Genomic DNA, 15,069 nt, shown 5'->3' with positions numbered 1-15,069 from the left:
TCAGGAGGTATTTATTTTTAAAGGCATTTAAAATTGAGCAGTGATATTTCCATAGCACATGTTTTTACTCCTTAGCTTAAAATTCACCCATGTGAAATCTCAGCCATAAACATAGTGACTCTACATTTGTGAGGTAGAAAATGTTTCCAGATTCCTGTTTTTATGGATCCATCTGCATCTTCCTTAAACTTTGTAAAGGGCCTATCCAAAACAACAATTATTGTAACCAAATGAAGACCACTGGACTGTCTCACCAAATCATTGCTAATTATATTAAGAACATAAACCATTTTCCGGGCTACATCCTAAATGATATCAGTGTGAAAGTAGAGGATCCCAGCCTGGCTAACCTCATCATCAACTTCCAAAGTATCCTAAAGGATATTCAGAAGAAGAACAGTAAGAATGTTGCCAAGAGATTACTAAAAATAGGTCATTTTCATTTTAAAACTTCTTTCAGTTGTACTTTTAATTTGAATACAAAAAAAGTTGATGAGTATTAATTTCTCCCACAGATATAGACAGTTGCAGAGTCCAGAACCAAGTACGAAGGATTGCTGGAAGGTGTTGCAAAGTGTTGCAAAGAGAGATGTGTTGCACAGACTGGGCAAGACATCACCTTGCCTGAGCAGCTTCTTGTACTGTATTACCTGCAGGCCTTTCTCCAGCTGAAGCACCTGTAGCACCCAGGGGTGGTAAAGAACATGACAGTAAGAATACTTTCATACAACAAAAGTAAGAAATTACATAGATGGGATTTTTACAGTTTGGTGTATTCATTTTTATTTTCTCGCTATTACAGGTTGAGGAATGGGTGCAAAGAAAGTGTTGTTTCAACAAGTGGGCACAAAAATGGTCATAATTCCTGTTAAAGAGCACAAAACCTCAAACAACAGCTGGCTTCCTTTGCATTGAGTGAAGAAGAGGAACATGCAAGTTGATGGCTACATTGATATACCCATCCACTCAATTCAGGGTTGTGGTAGAACTGGAACCATCCTGGCAAGCAGTGGATGCAAAGTACTGTATCACCCATAATGTGACACCAGTCCATCACAGGACTCACTCACACCATGGCCAATTTTCATAGAAGCCAATTAAAATCCATGTTAATACCGAACAAAAGACCTCCACCTGCATAGCTCCAATCATGTACGGTATTTAAGAAAATCTGGAATGTACCTTAATTGCATTTTATTTGTGTTTTATCAGCCGTTTCATCTTTACTTCACTAAACTGCGCTGTAATGCCCAGGTCAGCAGCTGTGAAAGGAGACGGAGAAGATGGACTGGTCAGCCAATGTATCAACAGTGTCTGAAGTGCTTGAGGAGTGGAAGCCCAACACAGGACTGCCACCAAATGGCATGCAAATTAAAAAGTTGATAAAGTATCAAATCTGGGAAGGCCTGAGCATCACTGACGATCCTGTGAAGGGGAAGAAGTTTGTGACTTCCAGGTGTTTCCAGAAGGGAGAGGTGGTGTGTGATTACAACGGCAAGGTCATCACAAAGACAACTGCTGAAGCTCACAGATGACAGAGGGAGACATGAGATGTCTTTTCTTTTCAGATGAACCTGCACAAAAACTGTGCATTGATGCTCGTGAAAAACACTGAGCCTGCCTCCCGGATAAGGAGGCAAATTGGAAGATGGATAAATCCATCAAAGAGAAAAGACAATGTAAGGGCTGTAAGAAAGTCATTTATAATCAACGAACAGCCTGTCATAATTCTGTCTGTGACAAAAAGGGACATTGTTGAGGGGAGAAGAGCTCCTCTGTGATTACAGCATTTCCAGGAAATAATTTCAAGGTTGAAGGACAAGCTCTGGAGTGGTTGGTTCACTGACCATTTCCAAAAAAGAAACTAAGTAAGTTTATTAAAGTGCATATTTTGAAGATATTCATTTTCTTGTACCTTGGAATTAATGTAAAAATTATATTCGTGTTAATGTCTTGAAAATAGCATTTCTCATTCTCATCAGCAAGCATATAAGGAAAGGATATGGGACTGCTAAAAAGATACATGATTTTCAGAAGAGTATAGAAGGCAGATAACTATCCCACTCAATTGTTACTGCAAAGAAATGCCACAGTGTAAACCAAAAGGTGAACCATTCTTGAAATTTATTGACAGAATCTGAATAGCACAGCATTCCCAGACCAGGCACTGGAGTTTCCTGCAGCGTTAGATGGGTAGTCTCTTGGTAAGAGAGAGATCGACAGAGTACTGGACTTCATGAACGACACCTTTCCAATTCATCGAGAACAGAGCCCACAAGATCTAGAGTCTAGAGAACAATTTCTTACAATATTAGTGGTAGTTTCTGAATAGGTTAAGGACAACATAGTTGTAGAGATATCTTGCAACTTCTTAAAAGTTGTAAAAGTGATTACCACATTGCCAGTGGTTTATATTTAAAACCTAAAGATTTTAAATTGAATCTTTCTTAAACAAAGGACATTTTTCACAGGAACAGCAGCCTAAATCAGTTGATGACTGTAAATATGACAAGCTTGTGATAAATTGTAAAGTGCAAAACAAAGTTGTTTGTTTTGGTTTTGTCTTCAACATCATATTAATAGGCATGTTATTTTTAGAGCAGCTGCCTGCCATTCACCATCAGCCAAGATGCCACAAGGTACATGAAATGACCCAGAAGTACTTAATGATACAGAGAAGAGCATATGGGGGAAAAAAAAAGAAGACAAGAAATATCCATTAACACGTCCATCTAGAAGCCAGAAGACGGGTGATGATCAGCATTTCAAAAGCAGACACTGGAGGTTGAATTCAAGTTTTAACAGTGATTGTCTATGTTTGGCTTCAACACAAATCATATTTATATGCTCACATTATTAATTTGTACAAAGTCCCCAATATTCATTACAGGCGACGTTCCCAGGAGTACACACGACCCAGCCAGAACGTGGCTAGCTGAAGTGCAGTGGACCTCAGGGAAAGAACTCTTGCCCACACGGAAGTCTCTGCTCTGAAAACCACTGGATAAAGGTATATGGCGGTCTGTTCTCAGCTGTTGATTTTGTGAAAAATATTGAATATGAAAGATTGAAGTGTCACTATTCAATGAAGTTCAGACATAAGTATTATGTTGAGAAGCTAGATCTGTTCTACTAATAGCTTTAGTACCTTAATATTGTACTGTTTGCTCTGGTTTTCAGACATCAGTCCAAGATCATTGGTGGGTTAATTGATTTCTGGTAAGATTGGCCCCACGTGTGAGTGTGTGTTTACATTTCTATCTGGCATCCTCAAAAGATGGTTTTGTTTCCTTTTCTTAATTGCTCTTGATTACTAGAGTTTATTTGGCATGATACATTTGTGATAAATGCTTTTTCTTTGTGAATAGTCTTATTTTAATCTACATAATGTCAATGAGTTAGTACCTTAAAGAACAAGCAGTAAAAGAAATGACATTTCAGGTTTATTAGCTAAAGTTTTTATAAGTGAACTGAGATTCCTTTACAGTGCAGAGACCCATCTTTAATATGCTGTGTGTGCTCATAATGGACTTGAAATTTGTTTTTGTCACAATGTAAAGGTATAATAAATAGATAATATACTCTATTTATCAAGACTTGACTATTTTAATTCCATACTTCCATTGACTGCTTTGGAATGCATTCCTTACAATTTTCCTAAATAATCATTGTCTCACAGTGTAGACCTGGGTGACATAACAGGGGTCAGGGCTGTGTTGACTGGAGGTTTGTGTAGACTGGCCATTGTCTATGTGAGACTGTGGGATCACTAGGGGTTCCCCCCCATCACCTGTAACATTGTCAAGTGGTATAATTACCTACAAAAGCTGAAGTTTCCTCCATTAAGGGGTCACTATTTGTTACATTCTGGCGGAACAAGAGACAAGATAAACCTCTCACTGTCACTGACCGAGCAGTCCGGGACACTCTATGCTAGATTGGACTGTTGTCTTTGGAAGATGGGGTCACAGGTGATGAAATAGACCACAGTGGCAGTCCTGCCTAGCTGTTATATCACTGAGAGACTCACCCACACATTGAGAAGAGAGCACTGGTTTCTGTGCAGAAAGCAGAACAACTCACTTTAACTGGTCAATTAGGTCTAATGAGTTTTATTGCCCTTGACATCTAACTTACTCCAGCCCCCCTTGTGGAAACAACCCCTAATTACTGTTCATGAGCTCCTGGCCACACTTGTTCCCAGTGGAACCAACCTGGAGCAGCAAAACAGAGGTTTTTGTTTCTTTAAGTTGTCTGCTGTTGTAAAACAAGTCATTCCTTAGGAATAAAAACTCTCCCTCTAGTCTGGTTGCTATCTCCTTTATTTGCCCCACATTCCCAGGGCAATGCAGCTGAGTGATCGAAAGCTGAACTGCAAGGAGCTGAATTTCACACTGGCTTACAACAGACCCTGGTGGGAGAATGGGCAGGAGAGGGCCGGTTGTGCTCCTGAACTAGTCCCCTCCTCTCCTACTCTCGTATTTGCATCACAGTCTATAAACTCCAGCCCTATTGCTTTTCTTCCAGTTCATTTTTTTTAATACAGCTCGTGGATTATGTATACTCTTGTGAAGTATCAAGAAAGCACTCTTATCTTTATTTCACGTACAGTATACAGCAGACTGCTTGACAAAAAAATAAATAAAAGCGCTATTCCCGACGGTCTAGCACAGTAACCACAACTCCAATAACTTTAACTAGAGGAAGAAACCCAGCTTCTGCTCAAAAGGAAAAAAAAAACATTGAAATCATAAATCTCCAACACTGGCTGGAGACTCTGTGTGTCCGTGCTCAGCGGTTATATAGGACAGGACTCAGCGCGCAGCAGGTGCGTCTCATTGCTCTACGCTCCCCGTGCGGAATGCGCGTCTCCTCCTTCCAGACTCGTAACACCGCTGCATACATCCCTCTTAAATCCCAGAAACTCCGGGGTGTTTCTGTGAGTCAGTACTGGGTTTCTCTGTTCGAGGTAAGAAGCAGAAACAAAAAAAGCGCTGAAAGCAGGAAGTTATTTCTGCTCGTAGGCATAAACGTGTAAAAATAAATTTTCTGATTCCTAAAACCCTAATAAAATCCATCTAAGTCTCCCTTTCGTTCCCAATGCACATAACTGAATATAAACCAGTCAAGTTCAGGTACTTTTCTGATGTACAGTATCTGAATAGTTCTGGCGCGGCTGTTGTAACAAAAATACTTACGAACTTTTTTTTCATACGAGCTCTTGCCGTTTTTAAAATTAATATTTTTTTGAATTCGCTAAATCACACGAAACACCAGCATCACTTATCGTAAGCATCTGACCAATTACATTCCTAAATGTTAAACCCATTTAGCATTTATTTTTAACTTGTTTTTTTTTAAATTACACACCTGTTAACAGTCCGGATCGCGGTCACCGAGGACCACTCCTGTCTCCCCAGATGACACTTATTATTTTTAAGATAAAGGCGAGATAAACAACGTTTGTTTGAAACCGCTCCACAAATTTTCTCACATGCACGTATTCTCAAATATCACCACAACAAAATCATAAAGTTTGTTTCCACAGACATGACACTATTATGCAATAAACCAATAAATTAATGAACTAGCAGAATCCCAATAAAAACACCCGATCACCTGGCCAGCCCAGCATGTCAATATCATACATTTTTACCAACAAAACCGCAAAAGCAAAAACCAGCAAATATATATATATATCCCATGTTTTTACCTTATTCTGGAGCATGATATATATCCAAAATAACCCAGACTAATTTATCTCAAGAGCTAGAGACTAGTAAACGTTACTGATTACGTAATAAATGTTTGAAGAACGAGCGCCAGAAATAAGGCGATTTGATTGGTAAAAACCGCTGTCATTCTTTGTATTTTCAGCCATTCAGAGCCCTTAGGGGGTGAGACTTCCTCTAGAAGCTTCAGGCTGCATTTTTAGCTGTCAATCATTGACTCAGAAGGGATAATCAATCAGTTTTTTATCAGTTTCTTATCAGTGCTCCTTTTTTTCACACCAGAAGGCAACTCTGAGGTTTTTTTTCATTGCATAACAGCAGATAAAGGCTCTCTAGCAGTGTCTTAAGGTTTTTATAGCAATTGCAATGGTTTTTATTCTTATTATTTTCAATATTTTTATGATTTTTTATTATAGGCGTGAAATTTCATTCCAGGTCCAGTCTTCACAAAACATGATGTAGAATTTTTTCTAATTGATCCATTTGTCCCAAATTTTTATCCAAGCTAGTAGCCACCTAGAACAAGGTTTTCAAATCATTCCCAGGCCCTTGACATGCATATAGTTGAAAACTCTGACCTCTGAAGACCAAAAAAAATGTTCGCCAGCTGTTTTTTTTGTTTTATTTTCATATGTTTGTCTGCTGAGTGGACACATTAAGAAATATAAGAAATTTGACTATTCACACTCAAAGCCAAGGGGGTTAGCTTCAATTTAAGACCTGAACCAGGCTCCTGCTATGTTCTGCTGCAGAGATATAACAAATGTTTAAGGGGGAGGAAATTCCAGGTGGACATTGGCTAAATATGTCACTGGTAGTAAAAGGTTAAGTATTCTTGCCATTTTTAGCATATTGTAAGTGGATTTTTTGCAAACATTTTATTTTTTAAATCACATGAAACACAATCAACCCATTGTAACTTCACATTGATAATTCCTGAGCTTTATAACTGTGTATTATTTCTTTTTACCTTGTTTTAATATTTTTTTTATTATTTTTGCATTTTACAGAGCTTTTTAATATATTGTGAGCATTTTAGTGTCATTTTAAAATAGGACTATCAATGCTCCTGACTTTTAAACCTGTATTTATTCTGACATTATTATCTCCACCTGCAGATGAGGGAGGTATTTGATCTTAAATTTGTTGATTTGGGGGGAAAATATACATTCATTTCCTTGTATGTATCACCAGTGGGAAAATTGGCATTTTTGGATGAATTGCAATCTTTACTGCAAGGCCTTCAGACTGATATAGAAATGACTGGAGATTTAAATGACACATTTGATAAATCAGACAGGAACAGCATAACATCTAAAATGGCAGAACCCTCTAAAGTACTGAAAAATTTCCGGCACATTCATAATAAATACAATTTATTTAATTTAAAGCATAAAATTTGAGTCTCAGTCTTCAGGATCCCCCCCAAAAAACGTGCAAATTTGTTTCTGATGTATTTTGGATAAAGATATAACTCTCATAGAAGATACATTTTATCAGTTGAATGCAGTCGATACTTTCGACTTTTTATATGATGATAGGACCTACAGTACATTTAGGGCTCAGTACTGATAACACTGCTGCTATTGATGGAGTAGAAATAACTGATGTACTGGCAGTTTTTTTTTCTGAGGCAAGAAGTCCTAGAACACCTCCTATAAAAATGTTAAGATTCAGAGCAAGAAATATTTTTCCACCTCACCTAATGCTATTGCATTAACGAGGCTGAAGTTGGCTTCTTATTCGCCAGCTGCTGCTTTGCGTTTTTCGTTCCATCTTAAATGCTGCTGCTGTGATGTTATGTCGTCTTTCGCCTGTAGATGGCTCTCTACAGTCATTTTTAAAAATACTTATCCGGATGTATTACTGTACATTTCCTCAGTAAAGGGGAATATGTAAGTAGAGACTGTCCAAATTGCATTTTTGTATGAAACACATTTCAGAAACACAACTCACAATAAAACAAACTGGCATGTTATACCAGGAGTAAATAAGACAAAGGCAAAACGTAAATTCACTGGCACTTTCTGCATATTTTCCACGACCTTGCCTTCTGATCATAAAAAGTCTCAAACTCTTGCATTTTACAAGAAATTTTAATATAGCAGTTTTAAATGGGACATTTAGAACATGGCATATGAGACTATATGGTTAACTGAGGATGAGCAGAGGGTGATCGAACCTACCTCCTGGTTATAAAAATGTCTAAAAATTCTGACACAGATGTGTGAGAGACAATGGAAAAGACTATCAAAATCCTGAACTTCAGGACATTGTACTGTACCGTTTTTGAAATACGACCCTCTGAACATGGCATGAGAGAATACATTGTCAAATGGTAAATGCAATGTTTGCTATATTGCTAGGGCCCTCCCTCCTGATTTTAAAATCGTCTCATATTTCTGACATCAAGGTGTGAGACACAATATAACAGACTGTCAAAATCCTGAACTTCAGGACATTTTATGATACCATTTTAAAAATATGACCCTCTGAGCATGGCATGTGAGAAAATGGCATGTAAGAATGCATTGGGAAAAGGTGAATGCAATTTCTGCTGAATTGCTATGGCCCTCCCTCCTGATTACAAACTCGTCTCACAATTCTGACACTGAGGTGTGAGACACAATGTAACAGACACTATTAAATTGTGAAGTACAAGAGATTATACTGTTACGTTTTTTTTAATATTGACCCTCTGGCATGTGAGGACTTGTAGTCAACAAAATAGCACACATTCTGCCAATTTGCTTTGTCCCTCCTTCCTCGTTACCAAAACATCTTAGTATACCGACACTAAGGTAAATGTCTCTAAATCCAGAAGTTAAGTTGTCAAAGTATATTGGAGTCAACCGATATTGATCAGGTTCTGCTGATGCCGAGCCCGCAGCCTTCACCATAAGGTCCAATTCCCCAAGCCTACTGACCTTATATGTCCATCCCTTCTCGTCAAAATTCGTATTTTCACAGGGTACCCTTCAGAAATTGCAGTATAGAATGAAAAAACTCCAATTGATCTGTTGGCGATTTTCCTTTAAAAACAAATGATTCTCCAGAAATTTTACGGAGTGTATCACTTACACTGAGACCGAGAAGTGTTAAGCTGTACATGAGTCTTTGTGGCTCGGTTGTTAACCAAAAGGGTGGTGGTTTGAGACCATCCAGGGATGCTATGAGCCTTTTAATGAACACACCCTCTTCACTTCATTTCTCCACGGCCGGTCTTGTACCGCAATCAAATACAGAGCCCGTAGGGGGCAGTAAGCCCGCATATATAGCTCACTGTGTATATAATGAAGAAGCAGAGGTTAGTTTCTCATCTGCATGTTGCAGAGCCTTACGCAACTCGTACCAACAGCTGAGGGTTTGATCCCTGCACGGGCTATTAGTTGAAAGACCATTGTAAATGACGTGTAACGGCTTTATCCAGCTGGCTTTTATGTTTCATCCTAAATTGCTATCTTGAAACCAAAATAATTAGAAATATGGAACACAACCGTTGTTCCCCAAGAAGGAAAGCTGTTTTACACTGACGTCACTCAAAGGAAATCAAAGGAAAATGTTGTATTAGCACGAGCTGCACAGGCTCTGAATCAGACCATTTCAATTAGTCTGATCAGTGCAGGACAAGTTAATGTAGAATTATTGCTTTGTCTATCTCTTGTTTGTATATAAATGAATGTCTCTGAAAACTTAATGTTAGTTTTTAATTTAGTTTTAGTTTTACGATGTAGGTCATGCGTTGACATATGCACAAACACACGAAATGTCTCATTCCTGATTCAGCTCATGCTCCATAGGAGAGAAAAGATTCCTCCTGTTTCTCGTACAACCATATCAGAACAGAAGCCCGTGTCACCCAGCTCTGATTCAAGATTGAGTCGCATCTTCAACATTTTGTTTTTGTTTCTGATCATTATTTTCTTTAGTTATGATCAATATTGAACTTTTTCTAAATAAAACAAAAATAATCAAACATGCAGGTAGATTTTTTTTAAAAGTATTAGGAGTTGACAGGGCGCTCCTTCGGAATAGTCGTCAGAAAATGTGAGAAAAGGAAAGTTACGTAAACTCTCACACACAGCATTAATATTGGAATCTGATCATAAAAAACTAGCTGTCTCCCCGTCGGTAATCAAACCCCAGATTCCCGCGTGACAGGCAGGAACACAAAAAACTTTACTAACTAGGAGCGTTTGCTAGCTATTAGGAGGCATTTACTCTTAATTATGTAACTGTTTTGGGTTTCGACTTTAATTTTCCCAATACCAGTTTTTTACAAAAGTAAAGGCACACGGCACATCACGTCCGAGTTTAGTGACAACTACCTCAGAGATTGTAAGCTGGGTAGTTTCAGATCACTTTTTTTTAAAGGTTCAAGCAAACCCGAATACCTTTGCAAGAGACATTTCAGAATCGCAGTCAAATCCAGTACGATTGCTGGATCCTTCGAATTCGACTGAACTATAGCACAGATCTGCAGTCCACGATTAGAATACTGTAGCTGTGTTGTATAAGCTATACCACCCAAAATAGTTCTAAAACAGGAGATGCATCCTTGTTTAGGAATGTGGTATAAAGTGAAATGGTCTGGGAAGAGCCCTACGTTTGAACAGTTCAAAATAGACGTAAAGGGGTATTTACGGACTCTTTCGAAATGTAAGAACAAGCTGTGCGGACCTTATCTTTATTTACCTTGTGTAATCGTTTTTCATAAAGTGTAATTGTATTATAGCATGTGCCCCTGACGATTTTCTTGATACGTTATATGTGCTCTTGTTTGTATTGTATGTAGTTTTGTTGTTCAAATAAAACGTAAAAGACTCAACTTTCCGGATGCGGCTGCTGTAAAAATAAAATGACATCAAGGGTGCTGTACGCAGAGGTCTGAAACCTGCTCCACAGAAGATCTTTATCCAGAGGTGTTAAAGAAGTCGAGATCTCACCATGAGAGGGGAAGCATCTCAGAAAAAGCAGGTGCAGTCGGTTCCACGGTCATAACGCCACTAAGTCGGGTGACAAGAGCAAAACCCACCCGACCTCCTCCGAGCAAGTAATGAGACAAAGAGACAGCGCACAGCGGGTAGCGTGGCCGAGCGGTCAAAGGCGCTGGATTAAGGTTCCAGTCTCTTCGGAGGCGTGGGTTCGAATCCCACCGCTGCCAGGTGCTTCTGTCAGGACCCCCTTTCAGCTGACTTCAGATGAAAGGGAGGGAACTGCTTTTTGGCAGTCTCTCGAGAAACTAAGCTTTTCTCGTGTTTAAAGATACTTTCTCAGCTTGACATCAAGGCACAAAACAAAAACGTTCTTGCGTCCTCTCACCCCAAAAGCGCTTTGCCACTTTTTGTGTTATGCAGGGAACAACGTCTGCCCAGATCACTTTTGTGTCAATGCAAATCGTAGTGTGCCCTCCGTTTTAATGTTGGCTGTGCTGGCGTGCCGCTTCTGTCTGTGAAAATTGAATGTTCTGCTTCTTCACACCGAATCGTTGGCGGGGGTTGAGCTTGTTAAATCTTTGCGCATAGCGCTCCTTTGGAAGTACTTTGTCCAAGTTCAAAAGCGATCGTGGCATTTACTTCATGCGTTCAAGAAGCATGCCTCGCACGACAGATTTAAATGGGGAATGGAGCCTGCTTCTTGCTGTTTTTCCTGTGGTTGCAGTTACAAAGTTGATCGTGCTTTCACATTCTGTTAACAGTATTCACTGGCTGAGCTTTATCAGTTGGTTCGAAAAGGAATCTCTGCTTCGGTTCCAGAAAAGTCATCTGTAGTGTGTTTTTTTCCGTGCCCATGGCAGTCTTTTAGAGCTGGTAGTAATGGTGGCGAAGTTAATTTTTTATCCTCTTTAAAAGAATAAGGACGGGCTGGGGCGAGCTGCATTTACCACTCTTTCAGCTAAACGCCGAACTCGCGAACTGATTACACTGCAGAGCCACAGGCGCCTCGCTTTTCTCCATTCTCTGGGTTAGGGTGAAAAAAAAACACTGCTGGTATTAGCTGGCCTGCTGGGAGTACCTCTTCTTCACTGATAAGCAAGATTTGTGTTTCATCTTTCGCAAGCTGTATAGATTTCTTTCAAAACAAGTTGTTCCAGAAAGGAAACGAACACTTGCATTCACCTCAATTAAAAGGCATGGGATTTGCCCGTAAGGATAAATTCTGTACAGTAAGACAGGAAGAAAGGCACCGCTGGGAATCGGACCCAGGATCTCCTGTTTACTAGACAGGCGCTTTAGCCAACTAAGCCACGGCGCCGGCAAAGGGCCGTCCTTTGACGGCCACTTGGACACGTCTCAACTGCTCTGAGACATCTGCGTTCGGTGTGCACCGAGCCTGCTCGCCTTGCAAGTTGCTTCATTTACATGCGATAGCTCCACCACTAAGAGAAAGGATGAGAAATGGCTTTTATCTGGCACTTTTCATGTCAGAGGATCTCAATCTGCTTTCCGTGTACAAGAGGATGTCCAACTCATGTAGCTAAAGACGTAGACGACAGTGCTCCACTGAAATCTTGATCTCACAACCCTCGGCATGACTCCGCTGTGTTCTGCTTTAGACAAAGGGGGGAAAAGACTTCTTTCATCACACGTTTTGCACTGTTTACGGTGTTTGCAGTGCTCTTTCTTAAATGAAATCCAGGAATCGGCACCATATGAGGTGTGACTAGATAATATTGGAACAAGTAGCCTCGCCATTCCATGCGTGACGTGAGCAAAGTGTAATTCCTGTCTTTATAGTGTGCTTGTTAGAGACTTAGCTGGCACCCAGAGCGCTTTAAATCAGGGAGTCAGCAGCCCAAGAGAAGAGAGCTTCCTTCGTCTATGTTTTTTGCGTGAAGGGGGGAAACAATGCGTGTGCTGCAAACGATCTTAGTATCGAAGTGCCGTCCCACATAACCGATCCGAACAATCTGCTTTACAGAGGAGCACTGCCGGAGCTTATCGTTGGCAAACTGAAGACCAGGCCGACCTCTTCTGTGACTCTTGAACACTGAATCTCAAGGTTGTGAATTCAAGCTCCACGCTGGCGGGAAATTCCATAGGTAATGATCACATTTTCTTGCATGCTAATCAAAAGAAATATTAAGAAACTTTTCCCGATACCAGTTTTTTACAAAAGTAAAGGCACACGGCACATGTGTGCCACATCACGTCCGAGTTTAGTGACAACTACCTCAGAGATTGTAAGCTGGGTAGTTTCAGATCAGATCACTTTTTTTATCAAAGGTTCAAGCAAACCCGAATACTTTTGCAAGAGACATTTCAGAATCCCAGTCAAATCCAGTACGATTGCTGGATCCTTTGAATTCGACTGAACTATAGCACAGATCTGCAGTCCACCATTTGAATACTGTGGGTGTGTTGTATAAGCCACATGGCCAAAATAGTTCTAAAACAGGAGATGCATCCTCGTTTAGGAATGTGGTATAAAGTGAAATGGTCTGGGAAGAGTCCTACGTTTGAACAGTTCAAAATAGACGTAAAGGGGTATTTACGGACTCTTTCGAAATGTAAGAACAAGCTGTGCGGACCTTATCTTTATTTACCTTGTGTAATCGTTTTTCATAAAGTGTAATTGTATTATAGCATGTTCCCCTGATGATTTTCTTCATACGTTATATGTGCTCTTGTTTGTATTGTATGTAGTTTTGTTGTTCAAATAAAACGTAAAAGACACAACTTTCCGGATGCGGCTGCTGTAAAAATAAAATGACATCAAGGGTGCTGTACGCAGAGGTCTGAAACCTGCTCCACAGAAGATCTTTATCCAGAGGTGTTAAAGAAGTCGAGATCTCACCATGAGAGGGGAAGCATCTCAGAAAAAGCAGGTGCAGTCGGTTCAACGGTCATAACGCCACTAAGTCGGGTGACAAGAGCAAAACCCACCCGACCTCCTCCGAGCAAGTAATGAGACAAAGAGACATCGCACAGCGGGTAGCGTGGCCGAGCGGTCTAAGGCGCTGGATTAAGGCTCCAGTCTCTTTGGGGGCGTGGGTTCGAATCCCACTGCTGCCAGGTGCTTCTGTTGCGACCCCTTTTCAGCTGACTTCAGACGAAAGGGAGGGAACTGCCTTTTGGCAGTCTCTCGAGAAACTAAGCAAAGTGTTTAAAGATACTTTCTCAGCTTGACATCAAGGCACAAAACCAAAACCCTCTTGCGTCCTCTCACCCCAAAAGCGCTTTGCCACTTTTTGCGTTATGCAGGGAACGACGTCTGCCCAGATCACTTTTGTGTCAATGCAAATCGTAGTGTGCCCTCCGTTTTAATGTTGGCTGTGCTGGTGTGCCGCTTCTGTCTGTGAAAATTGAATGTTCTGCTTCTTCACACCGAATCGTTGGCGGGGGTTGAGCTTGTTAAATCTTTGCGCATAGCGCTCCTTTGGAAGTACTTTGTCCAAGTTCAAAAGCGATCGTGGCATTTACTTCATGCGTTCAAGAAGCATGCCTCGCACGACAGATCTAAATGGGGAATGGAGCCTGCTTCTTGCTGTTTTTCCTGTGGTTGCAGTTACAAAGTTGATCGTGCTTTCACATTCTGTTAACAGTATTCACTGGCTGAACTTTATCAGTTGGTTCGTAAAGGAATCTCTGCTTCGGTTCCAGAAAAGTCATCTGTAGTGTGTTTTTTTCCGTGCCCATGGCAGTCTTTTAAAGCTGGTAGTAATGGCGGCGAAGTTAATTTTTTATCCTCTTTAAAAGAATAAGAACGGGCTGGGGCAAGCTGCATTTACCACTCTTTCAGCTAACCGCCGAACTCGCGAACTGATTACACTGCAGAGCCACAGGCGCCTCGCTTTTCTCCATTCTCTGGGTTAGGGTGAAAAAAAAACACTGCTGGTATTAGCTGGCCTGCTGGGAGTACCTCTTCTTCACTGATAAGCAAGATTTGTGTTTCATCTTTCGCAAGCTGTATAGATTTCTTTCAAAACAAGTTGTTCCAGAAAGGAAACGAACACTTGCATTCACCTGAATTAAAAGGCATGGGATTTGCCCATAAGGATAAATTCTGTACAGTAAGACAGGAAGAAAGGCACCGCTGGGAATCGGACCCAGGATCTCCTGTTTACTAGACAGGCGCTTTAGCCAACTAAGCCACGGCGCCGGCGAAGGGCCGTCCTTTGACAGCCACTTGGACACGTCTCAACTGCTCTGAGACATCTGCGTTCGGTGTGCACCGAGCCTGCTCGCCTTGCAAGTTGCCTCATTTACAGATGCAGCCATTCAAAATGCGCAGGCGATACCGCATTATTTTCAGGTATGCTGTACGCAGTCTACCGCAAGTTACCGGTAAATACCGCAAGTTACCGGTAAATACCGCTAGCAAAATAATAGTATCC

At 40.6% G+C, this 15,069-nt stretch overlaps 4 non-coding genes across 4 annotated transcripts; 2 read left to right on the top strand and 2 right to left on the bottom strand.

The window, feature by feature from the left end:
• Positions 1-10,814: 10,814 nt before the first annotated feature.
• Positions 10,815-10,896, top strand: trnal-aag (transfer RNA leucine (anticodon AAG)). The gene has a single exon. It is a non-coding gene; the product is annotated as a tRNA-Leu (tRNA).
• A 1,017-nt stretch (positions 10,897-11,913) lies between these two features.
• Positions 11,914-11,987, bottom strand: trnat-agu (transfer RNA threonine (anticodon AGU)). The gene has a single exon. It is a non-coding gene; the product is annotated as a tRNA-Thr (tRNA).
• A 1,678-nt stretch (positions 11,988-13,665) lies between these two features.
• On the top strand, positions 13,666-13,747 carry trnal-aag (transfer RNA leucine (anticodon AAG)). The gene has a single exon. It is a non-coding gene; the product is annotated as a tRNA-Leu (tRNA).
• Positions 13,748-14,760: 1,013 nt separating this feature from the next.
• Positions 14,761-14,834, bottom strand: trnat-agu (transfer RNA threonine (anticodon AGU)). Its single transcript has one exon. It is a non-coding gene; the product is annotated as a tRNA-Thr (tRNA).
• Positions 14,835-15,069: the final 235 nt, after the last annotated feature.

This window comes from Atractosteus spatula, unplaced genomic scaffold (assembly GCF_055471065.1).
Source record: "Atractosteus spatula isolate fAtrSpa1 unplaced genomic scaffold, fAtrSpa1.hap1 Scaffold_62, whole genome shotgun sequence".
In the NCBI taxonomy this organism is placed as follows: Eukaryota; Metazoa; Chordata; class Actinopteri; order Semionotiformes; family Lepisosteidae; genus Atractosteus; species Atractosteus spatula.
This window is presented reverse-complemented; position numbering and strand designations above follow the sequence as displayed.